The sequence below is a fragment of the Dermochelys coriacea genome, chromosome 8, assembly GCF_009764565.3.
Source record: "Dermochelys coriacea isolate rDerCor1 chromosome 8, rDerCor1.pri.v4, whole genome shotgun sequence".
Lineage (NCBI taxonomy): Eukaryota > Metazoa > Chordata > Testudines > Dermochelyidae > Dermochelys > Dermochelys coriacea.
Window position 1 is genome coordinate 4,788,747 of NC_050075.1, and position 9,779 is coordinate 4,798,525.

General features: G+C 44.1%; 1 long non-coding RNA gene across 1 annotated transcript in view; it reads left to right on the top strand.

Moving 5' to 3' along the window:
- The window catches only part of LOC119860741, a 29,415-nt gene extending 27,187 nt beyond the window's left edge, over nucleotides 1-2,228 (top strand). Inside the window, exon 3 of the long non-coding RNA XR_005294622.2 lies at nucleotides 244-2,228. This is a non-coding gene — a long non-coding RNA (uncharacterized LOC119860741). The remainder of the gene's footprint in view (nucleotides 1-243) is intronic.
- Nucleotides 2,229-9,779: the final 7,551 nt, after the last annotated feature.

The following is a 9,779-nucleotide window of genomic DNA, read 5'->3' on the forward strand; positions in this document are numbered from 1 at the left end:
TGTTCCCATGAGCAGATGTTCCCATCTAGCTGCACACACAGTTGCCCAGGTCTTTTTCCTGAGCAGTTACAGTAAATATAGGGACCCAGCGACATGTCTGAGTAGTTCAGATCATTCCTTCCAATGTGCATAAGCTTGCATTGCTCAATACTGAGGGCCATTGACGCTGCAACTGTGTTGATACTGAAGTCAATGTATCTGCACCCAGATTTCAATTTAGCTCTCTGTCTTCTGCCCCTGCAGATGATACTTCAGTTACAATGGGGACGATAAAGCATGTCTTGAAAGCAGCTTTCAGGGTGGAATGGTTACCAGTGACTGTTGCCTAGATTATGCTGCAAAGTGAACAGCCATCATCATCACTAACCCAAGGGAAATGCAAATCCTCTTCATCATAGCGAGTGATGGAAATAAAGTGCCAGGGAACTTAATGGCCAAAGTGGAGAGAGAAACTCTGTACTGCTGTGCTTCCTGCTTCCCTCTCTACCTTTTTGATCTTAAGTGTTAATCAACGCAACAGCACAATGCATGGAGAAGAAGACAGAAATATTTCCCTTTGCTGTTATTATTGTTAGAGGAGCGCCTACGGGTTCTGAGACTGGTCAGGTCTGAGATGGGTTCTGAGACTCGTTGTACCTGTCACTGAAGAGAACACGGTAAGAGTCAGGCCCTGCCCAGTGCACTCACGCTCTGCAGCCCCCAATCCTGCAATTTGTACAGGAAACTGTAGGATTTTCAAATGTGCCTAATTTGGTTAGGTACCTAACTCCCATGAGAATTAGGTGACTACCCTTTGGTGCTTTTAAGTTCCTAGTTGTATATTTAGGTGCCTAAATACCTTTGACATTCTGGCCTTTTATCTTTCTCTGACTCAATCCCTTGTTTGTAAAATGGGGATAATAAAAATTATTTTCTCTCACCTTTTGTCTTTAGATTGTAAGCTCTTCAGGGCAGAGATTGTCTCCCGCTAAGGGTCTGTCTACCACAGCAGAGCCCCGATCTGTGTTAAAACTCCTCCAAGGTGCTCTCATAATACAAATTAATAATAAAAATTTGCAGTCTGCTCTCACATAGTCCATGAAGGGAAAAGAGGCAATATTCATCTATTCCATTAATTGACACACATGGTTTGCCCAGCTCTGCTCAATGGTTAATTTCATTGGTTGGGACAAAATGGAAATAAATGATGCTGTTTACTTAATTCAAAGGAAAATGGGAACCTGCTTACATAGGATCATTGACCTAGTTGTAGTATCTGATGCAGTGAAGACAAATTGTCTACAAGCCTTGGTTTAATGTAGCGTGGAAATGTATTGGGTTTTATTTATGCCCACATATAATATTTAACTGGCTATTGTGTTGATTAAATATTTAATTAGCTGCCTGTGAGGGGAAATGCTCCATTAGCTAGTGGGGAATTAAATTGTTCCTTGTTTCCACTTTTAAATAAAACGAGTAATTCACTGTCACTTAAGCATAATGTTAAGGTGACATTTCCAAGGGGAAAAAACATAGACTTTCTCAGCCGCTGGAATTAAGTCTGAGTCCAGGCAGAAGAGTTAAGGGGAGGGGGCTCGAGGATGTTGATGGGAATTTACCTTGTGATGATGAATCGATCCCAAAATGAAAACCACATTGATTCTCCTCAGCACCATGTTCTGGGAGCACCCAGAGAAGCAGCATTTGGCTACCTGGAGATTGTGACGTGCTTGCTCCCTATACAATCTACAGCTCAAACTGGCCCTTCCGAGTCTATTGGCTGGTTCTAGCCCCTCTGCTGAAGAGTGGCATGGCAGGATTTTGGACAGTGACGGGAAATACAGGGATGGAGCCCAGTGACAGGTCACAAACCAGGTTCGACCTGGCTTTCCTGTGACAAATTACCATCAGAAAGACAGCTATAATAGTCATATGAGAGAATCCAGGCTAGATTTGCAGAGGTGGTTGCAGGAGTCTCATTTGGAAAAGTGAGAGCGTACCAGTTGTGTCCACAACACCTCCCACCCATTTGCCCACACGATCTTGATATCTAAGCACCTGCAAACACAGGTTTAGTTGGCACGCTGAATATGTACGTTATGGTGCCAATCTATCATAGGTACTTAAATGCTCCCCATCACCTGAACACCTCCCAGTGTTTAATGTATTTATCCCCAGCACACCCTTGTAAGCAGGTCAGTGCTATTACCTGAATTAATTCCAATTCAGCAGTCTCTCGTTGGAATCTGTTTTTGAAGCTTTTTTGTTGAAGGATAGCCACTCTTAGGTCTGTAATCGAGTGACCAGAGAGATTGAAGTATTCTCCAACTGGTTTTTGAATGTTATAATTCTTGACGTCTGATTTGTGTCCATTCATTCTTTTACGTAGAGACTGTCCAGTTTGGCCAATGTACATGGCAGAGGGGCATTGCTGGCACATGATGGCATATATCACATTGGTAGATGCGCAGGTGAAGGAGCCTCTGATAGTGTGGCTGATGCGATTAGGCCCTATGATGGTGTCCCCTGAATAGATATGTGGACAGAGTTGGCAACGGGCTTTGTTGCAAGGATAGGTTCCTGGGTTGGTGGTTCTGTTGTGTGGTGTGTGGTTGCTGGTGAGTATTTGCTTCAGATTGGGGGGCTGTCTGTAAGCAAGGACTGGCCTGTCTCCCAAGATCTGTGAGATTGACAGAGCCAGAAGAGTACCCAGAAGTCACCTACTACAGGACAGGCCCAACAAAGAAAATAACAGAACGCCACTAGCCATCACCTTCAGCCCCCAACTAAAACCTCTCCAACGTATCATCAAGGATCTACAATCTATCTTGAAGGACGACCCATCACTCTCACAGATCTTGGGAGACAGGCCAGTCCTTGCTTACAGACAGCCCCCCAATCTGAAGCAAATACTCACCAGCAACCACACACCACACAACAGAACCACTAACCCAGGAACCTATCCTTGCAACAAAGCCCATTGCCAACTCTGTCCACATATCTATTCAGGGGACACCATCATAGGGCCTAATCACATCAGCCACACTATCAGAGGCTCGTTCACCTGCGCATCTACCAATGTGATATATGCCATCATGTGCCAGCAATGCCCCTCTGCCATGTACATTGGCCAAACTGGACAGTCTCTACGTAAAAGAATGAATGGACACAAATCAGACGTCAAGAATTATAACATTCAAAAACCAGTTGGAGAACACTTCAATCTGTCTGGTCACTCGATTACAGACCTAAGAGTGGCTATCCTTCAACAAAAAAGCTTCAAAAATAGACTCCAACGAGAGACTGCTGAATTGGAATTAATTTGCAAACTGGATACAATTAACCTAGGCTTGACTAGAGACTGGGAATGGATGAGTCATTACACAAAGTAAAACTATTTCCCCATGTTATTTCTCCCCCCCACCCCACCCCACCCCCCACTGTTCCTCAGATATTCTTGTTAACTGCTGGAAATAGCCTACCTTGCTTGTCAGCATGAAAGGTTTTCCTCCTTTCCCCCCCCTGCTGCTGGTGATAGCTTATCTTAAGTTAGAAGTGAGCTGTAGCTCACGAAAGCTTATGCTCTAATAAATTTGTTAGTCTCTAAGGTGCCACAAGTACTCCTTTTCTTTTTATTAGAAATGTGGCCCCTTTTAGTGTTTACACAGTAAAATTATTCATCTGATGCAGAACCACTGAAATCTAGCTACAATTTATAGATCCATAAATTCCAAGACCCGAAGGGACCATTGTGGTCATCTTGTCTGATCTCCTGCAGAACACAGGCCATAGGACTTCCCTGAAATAATTCCTGGTTGCATGTTTTTCTGAGAGATCTGCTCAGAGTTCAATCTTGATTTAAGAATTGCCAGTTATGGAGAATACACCACAACCCTTGGGAAATTGTTCCATTGGTTCCAACCGTCACTTCTGGAAATTCGCACCTTTTTCCTAGTTTGAATTTGTCTCTTTTCAACTTCAGCCCTTGGATCTTGTTAGAACTTTGTCTGCTAGATTGAAGAGCCCATTATCAAATGTTTGTTACCTATGTAGTTACTTATAGACTGTGAGTAAGTATAATTTAACCTTCTCTTTATTCAGCTAAATGGACTGAACTACTTGAGTTCACTATGAAGCATGTTTTCCAATTTTTTTAATCATAAGCAGTCATCTGACCATGAAGACACACAACAGCCTCCATGCTGACAATATCCCATGTTTTCCTTTAAGAGATGTTACTTGTTACTCTTTGCGTTTCTCTACCACCCTCTTGGAAGCTTGAAAATAACATTTCTATACCTGCCGTTTTTATCTTTTTCCATTTTGTAAACACTGATTCCCCCCCACCGCCACCCTTTCTCTTTTTTAAACAAAAACACACTTTTAGAGCCAGATCCTGAGCAGGGGAAAATCAGCTCAACTCCATGGAAATAAAGAGAGCTACTCTGGTTTATACCGTGAGGGCATCTGCCCCTTTATTTTTAATTTAATGTTGGAAATACAAAGATTCTAGATCTCACTTTTTTGTCTTGAAAGTATAAGGTCAGGGGTGAGCAACACTCAGTGGAATACATGCATGATCGCCAATACTAACCGTTCTGTTTTGGGATGAATGAGAAAGTCTGGAAACCTCGTTCCACAGCTGGTAATACACCAGTAGATCCTCCATCACTTCATTTGATTAATCAGTATGGTCAAGAGGTAAGAACATATGTTTGAGGAAATGAACTTTCCTGACATCAGCCAGACTCAAAGGTCCCTCATGGACAGATTCTTGTGCAGGAGGAAGGGGAGCAAGGCATTAATGGGTGGGAAACTAAAGCACACGTTTGTTTGTCATTATCCGTGATGATTGCAATACAGCTGGGAAAAGAGCTTGATAGGTAACTTGCATTTCCTTGTGCTCTGCAATGCTGACCATAATATACAGGAATTGCCATAACAAAGCAGAAGCTGGAACCCTGACTTTGGGATTTTCCACCAGATAAATTGGAGGAAGGTGAACATATTCCTTAATGTGTACACCTGGGGTGAAATCCTGGCCCTATTGAAGTCAAGGGGAGTTTTGCCATTTACTTCAACGGAACCAGAATTTCACCATGGGCCCATTGTGCAGTGCAGTATTATGGGACTGGGGGAAGAAGGGAAACATCACTATCTTCTGCAGAAAACCAGTTTATGCTCTGATGCATGGCATCCGGCCTTCTCAGCAACTATCTTTTTCTTTAAAGTTCCTTGGCAAGTGGCACATTTTAAATCAATAACGTATTTAGAATCCAGATGGCAATCCCCACCAGATTCGGCCAGTAGAGACGGTCCTGAACCCAACCCTCCATGTAAACAGACCTGAGTTTTAGGTCATGTCTGGATCTGGCCTCTGGGATGAGGCTCACCTGTAATGTTAAGGTAAATCAAATGTAGGGCTAGTGAAACACAGTGAGCCAGCTCCTGGACTGGTGTAAACCAGCAGAACTCCATTGACATCAAAAGTGCTACTCTGATTTACACCAGCTGAGGATCTAGCCTATAAGGAGTTAAAGGAGAGATGCTGAAACCTACATCTCAGGGCTTTGTGCTACCTGTAATGATAGCTACACATTAGAAAAACTACAACAAGATGCTGTTAAACGAAACCGCCTTACAGTGGGCCGCTAAACCGAGAGTTTTTTGTCATAAGTGGCCATAGAGTTTTCTCCTTTCTGATCCTGTTTGAGTAATGAATATAAATGGAACAGTGGGGGCATAGAAAACAAAATTCTCTGCTTCATAAGGATTACCTCTGAGGCGCCGCAAAGGCAGAGAACTAACTAGCATCTGAGCTCTTTGACTCTTCTGTTGCTGGTCTAGTGCATTATCGGGATGTGCCGAATGCCATGGAGATAAAAAACAAGGAAAGCGAACTCCAATATTTATTCCTGATTTTATAATTTAATGAAAACCCTAGACCTTGTATGTGCTGCAGAAGCTGATGCATTTTATCTAGAAGCCGCTCTGCACTTATACCATGACATAAATATCTCCACCTACAGTTATATACACATCAAGGTATGTGTCTACGCAGAATCCTTTTGTTAAAAGCTGACCTATTGCCATTTGATTCATTATGGAGCTAAAACCCAGATGCCAGCTGAATTCCAGCTTTTTCAGAAGGATACAGCTCTTTGTTATTTCTTTGTTGCTCCATCAGTTCTCATAAATTCTCCCTCCCTTCCCTGGCTATTCCTTTCAGTGCACACAGGCCTGGCTTAGGAACTTTTCCTGACCATCCCTACTGTTGTATATGTGTACCTGAAGTGCCCTGCCCACTGGGTAGGTTCCAGTTGTACATTCCCCAGGCCACTGCACAGAAGAAAGGGATGCAGCTGTAGGATCCAGCTGTAGAATTGGCTTGGAGTCTAAAGCCCTCTCCTGCAGTGAGATGGATCCGGCATCAAAGGTCATATCTAATTTAGCGATGGACAGAAGCATAGGCACACTTTGACTTCTATATTTGGGGAGGGGGGCAGCTCCATTCAGGCCAATGGGACTGTGCATGAGGGGAGCAAATTCCATGCCTGTCCAAGGCTTGCAGTTTGGGGGAGGCAATACTCCCCTTTCCTCCCCCAAACTACGCCCAGGACAGAAGCTAAGAAGCTGCCAGTCTAGAATAGCCATGTGAATGGAGGACCCAGCCTCCAATGCTGCTACTGGGATTTCGTAGTGAAGTTCAGCCACTCAAATATTCACATGCACAGATTGGAAAAAAAAAAAAAAAAAAGGATGAGCAAACCATGCCAGTACAACATCCTTCTGTGCTTGCAGCTCGGAGTGCTCTTTTCTCTGGTTCATGGATATCAAAGGAGCTGACCAGTTATTGGGATTCAATAGCAAAAAGTGATCTAATGAATAATGCAGCTTCATTTGCATACTTATTACAACCGAAGTTGGACTCTAAATATCTTGTTAGTGCAGCTGTTATGGTTTTAACATGCTTCCTGCATTCAAGTTACTTTCACCCTATGATTATAGGTGCATGCTATTCCATGTGCTGTTGCCAATTGGTTTGACGTGAAACCATAATTGTCCTGTGACAGATGGTGAGGAAAGCTACAGTTAAGCTTGGAACTGATACTCGGGGGGCCTAGAGTCTAATTAGTTGATGTACCTGGATTTTTCAGAGCCTGGTCAAAGCAAACTACCATTCCCCACAGTCAGCAGGTCACATTAAAACTGCAAAGAAAAGGCTTCTTGATGCCTGATTTCCAGATAAGGATTCCCAAGCAGTGATGGTGTTTTGCAGCCAATGTGCTGAGTCTGACCAAGAAAAGGACTTTTCCAGCTAATATTTCCTCCTTCCCCTGTGGGGTCAGCAAACCTGACTCTTGACCTTCCGCTTCTTAGTGTATTGAGACAGGGAACAAGGCCACCAAACCTGGCTCAGTGTGGGAGTGCTGAACAATCCACGGAGCCCAAAAGTCCAACCCCGCAGGAACTGATAGTCCCCAGCAGATAGGGAACAACAGACACTAGACTGGACAGTCCCAGACAGATGAGGGCTTTAGACAGAGATTTTCAAGGTAGCTGAAATGAGTTAAGCACCTAAATCTTTGTGTGTCTAACTCTCTTAAGGCACCTTTGAAGATCCCAGTCTGATGGTTGTAACCAATACCTTGATCTACAGATAGAGGAGAATTGGTAGCAAGTGAATAACAGGGATTCTCTGCCCCAAGAAAGAGAGGGTAAAAGAAAATGTGAGATTCTGACTGTTATTTTAACAGCAGAACGAGGGCGGGCTCTGGGCTGCCCTGGACATGTGCACCCGGCTCAGCCTGTAATCCTTGCATGCCAAAAATTTTGCTGCCCCTCATGTTGTAGGCAGCCATCAGCTTGTATGGAACCAAGGGACCCCGTTATAGAGATGTGTTTGTTTCTCAACACTGGCTCTGCCTAGTATGTCATCCTGGGATGTTGCATTTGACCAAACACCAAGTGAAACCACAATGCACCCCAAAGAAGCCGTGGCTGGACAACAAAATGGCAGATGAAACTCAGTGTTGATAAATGCAAAGTAATGCACATTGGAAAACATCATCCCAACTAGACATATAAAATGATGGGGTCTAGATTAGCTGTTACCACTCAAGAAAGAGATCTTTGAGTCATTGAGGCTAGTTCTCTGAAAACAGCCACGCAATGTACAGTGGCAGTCAAGAAAGTGAACAGAATGTTGGGAATCATTAGGAAAGGGATAGATAAGAAGACAAAAAATATCATGTTGCCTCTATATAAATCCATGGTATGCCCACATCTTGAATACTGTGTGCAGATGTGGTTGCCCCATCTCAAAGAAAGATATATTGTACTTGGAAAATGTTCAGAAAAGGGCAACAAAAACGATTAGGGGTATGGAACAGCTGCCCTGTGAAGAGAGATTAATAAGATTGGGACTTTTTAGCTTTGAAAAGAGACGACTAAGGGGGGATATGATGGAGGTCTATAAAATCATGACTGGTGTGGAGAAAGTAAATATGGTAGTGTTATTTATTCCTTCTCATAACACAAGAACTAGGGTTCACCAAATGAAATGAATAGGCAGCAGGTTTAAAACAAACAAAAGTAAGTATTTTTTTCACACAATGCACAGTCAACCTGTGGAACTCATTGCCAGAGGATGTTGTGAAGGCCAAGACTATAACAGGGTTCAAAAAAGAACTAGATAAGTTCATGGAGGATAGGTCCATCAATGGCTGTTACCCAGGATGGGCAGGGATGGTGTCCCTAGCCTCTGTTTGCCAGAAGCTGGGAATGGGCGACAGGGTATGGATCACTTGATGATTACCTGTTCTGTTCATTCCCTCTGGGGGCACCTGGCATCGTCCACTGTCGGAAGACAGGACACTGGGCTAGATGGACCATTGGTCTGACCCAGTGTGGCCATTCTTATGTTCTTATGGCTGTCAGACTCCCAACTGCAATGCTGAAAACTGACCAACCTTGATAATACCTAAGGTATGTGTGTGTGTCGGGGGCAGTATCTGCATGTGAGATGAAGACCCCGATACTGCAGACACTTACACACAATTGACTTCCCCCAGGAAAATGGTCCCAGAGAAGAGCATCTCGTTCAATCCCCTAGGCCTTGCATACAGAAATCTCTTTATAATGCTGTGCAGGGCCTCACGTTGCCAGTTACCCTCCATGCTGATGGGTTCTGGAGGTGGCTGCCCCGGTTGGGAGGACTATTGACACAGTCTGGGGTTATGAGAGTGTAGGGAATAAAGGGAAAACATTAGAAGGAGTCTTGGGGCTCTGAAAGGGGTACATTCCTCCCCCGCAGAACAAACCCTGGACAGCCGCTCTAGGAACTAACCAGCACCTCTTGCCTCCCAGCTACAAATCACCTGCAAACCCCTAAAGCTGAAACTAAGCACAGTTTGTACAATCTGCAGCCAAGGCCCAAAGAAGGCAACAGCAAGAAAATCTGCTCCTTTGCTAGGGAAACTAGGGAAATCTAGTATCTACAAGACAACAGAGGGTTGCCATTATCCTTTTCCTCCCCTCCTCCTCCGCGGGCTGAAGGATTGCAACGCCAGAAGATACCCTGTATTGTCCTGGTTGCCTAGAAACCTGCAAGTGCACTGGTATTCTAGTATTGACAGCTATGTGTTGTTGTTGCTCTGCAGGGGATACAAATCTGCCCAAGGCGACTGGAAAGAGGACAAGGTAGTGCTTACGGTTCAGTTCAGAGGGGTAGCACCTTCCACCACCCAGACCCTGTGGATGAGCCCTGTGTCCAGGGTATGACGGGATTTCTCCATGTC